Below are 2376 nucleotides of genomic sequence, written 5' to 3'. Positions count from 1 at the left end.
CCCCTACTTAGAATTAGTTACGTCCCTTTGAAACTTACGTAGTGCGGATTGGCAATTTTCCAACCATCGTTAAATATCCCCAAGACTATATTTACGAAGTGATTTTGCCACATGTCTTTTTTACAATCAATTTCACAAAACAAATATGACATGGCTACTGAAATTGATGACTTGTCTTATAGCTTAATATGACATGGACAATTGCATTTAATGTTAATTTATATTTTTGGTAAACTTTTTAAAATATGGTAATAACTCATATATTGCATTTAATATCAATTTATATTTTTGGAAATTTTTTTAGAATATGGAAATAACTCATAAATCATCATTAAAATAAATATATTCACATATGGCATTATAAATTTCGAAATATAATTTAATTATATATTTTTAAATTATACAATTTTATTACTACAATTTTCAAAAATGTATACAATTTTTTTAGAAAATTATAAAAATTTAATCGTAAAATCATTATTTTCTAGTATATCTACACATTTTATAAATATTGTTTAATTTTAATTTTTGGTAATTATGCAACTTTTACAAACTTATTTAATATATTTAATTAAAATAAATAGATAGAAAAATCTATCTAAGATTATAATTTCAAATATATAAATTATAGAAAATTTATAATATTAATAAAATTTTATTTTAAAATATAATTTAAATTTATCTGTTAAAAAATATTTTAAATTTTTTTACTGCACATGGTCAGGAAGACACCTAGTATTTGAATAAACATTGAGTCGCTAATGTTGTTACATGGTATTATATTATAATAATTTAATTAAAAACAGAATGTTAATAAGAATTGAACCACATAGTATATATGCAAATGTAAATTGATTTTTTATTACGTTGCCAAAATGATTTTTTGATGTATTCTACTCTAAAACGTTCATTCTAGAGAATATGGTTTTCAACTTACTCATTTATCTTGAGTAATAGATCAGCCGTTTGATATCAAAAAAAAAAAAATCGTCAAAAAAAACTTACTCATTTATCCAATATTATTTCATTTTTATTTCTTTTATTGTGATCGATTTATTTTATCGGACTTAGCGAGATATGATCACATGTTAAGATTTATAGGTAGATTGACACATGTCGTTTATACATTACTTATGTTGTTTATTAATTTCCAATGTGATACCTAATACTTCATCTGTTTCAAAATTGTGCACAACTATTAATAAACTTATTTTTTATCTTATAAATATTATTAAAATATAAATTAAAAATTATTCAACCAATCATAAAATAAACTACAAAATATCATTGGTTACCCAGTTTTTAATAAAATTAAAAAGTGTTTCATCTATTTTGAAACATCAAAAACTCTTTAAAACATCATCTATTTAGAAACGGGAGACTATTTTCTTTGATCATTACTATGTCCTATCTTAGAGACAATCGTACAAGGGAAATCCGATTTTGTGACCCTGAATAAACCCTATAACGCGACACTCGTATGCCAGAGTCAAACTCGAGTTTTAATATAATATTAAAATTATTGATTTTCACTTAAATTAACTAGTAGTGAGTAAACTGACCTATATTATATAATATAGAACGATCTTCACTAAGTGTGGGATATTTTAATACTCGATCCCTATTTGACATGTGTATTCTGCAGGGGCGGACTCGCTAAGGATATTGTCGGTTCAGTTGACGCCCCTAAAATGAACAAATTATTTAAATTGCGTAGTTGTTCAAAAAAAGAAAAAAAAAAATAAATTGCATAGATTTTGTTAGAGTTTCTAGCAAAAATGGTTAATCTCTTCTTATTGATATCCCAAAACCTAGGTTTAAACACCTTTTTTGATCCCAGTTAATATTCCACTGGGTCCACCACTGATATGCTGCTACTCTGAGGTCAAGCGCCTTGATCTAAAAAATGTTATTGTAAGCTATGGTGAATGGTTCGTGTAACAGCCCGATCCCCCGGCGTCCGACCGGGGTTATCGAATGGGCGTTATGGACACGTGTTTACTCATTTAGCCAACTTTACGTGTCCCGTTACTGGTCCCGAGAGATCAGCGCATAACCTTCTTTAAAATACCGTCACACCCACATCCATATACTTCTACTTACAGTCATGCGCACAGGGAAAAATGGAAATGGAGGGGTGAGTAACAAGTTACTCAGTGAAGTGGTTCTAGCCCAGCCTGCCCGCATGACACTCTATACTACTCTATGCGGGAACTAGGACTGACTAGCCACTACAATCAGTTAATGCATTTTATCATTTCCTAACGTCATCTATTGATTTTTCCACATTCACTTCCATTCATTTCTAACAACCTAGTGATCAATCAATACAATGATCTCACTCATTGCCACACACGTCAAACCCTAGGCTTAACC

Source organism: Brassica oleracea, chromosome C2, assembly GCF_000695525.1.
Source record: "Brassica oleracea var. oleracea cultivar TO1000 chromosome C2, BOL, whole genome shotgun sequence".
In the NCBI taxonomy this organism is placed as follows: domain Eukaryota; kingdom Viridiplantae; phylum Streptophyta; class Magnoliopsida; order Brassicales; family Brassicaceae; genus Brassica; species Brassica oleracea.
The sequence above is the reverse complement of the archived record's forward strand: the minus strand, read 5'-3'. Positions refer to the sequence as shown.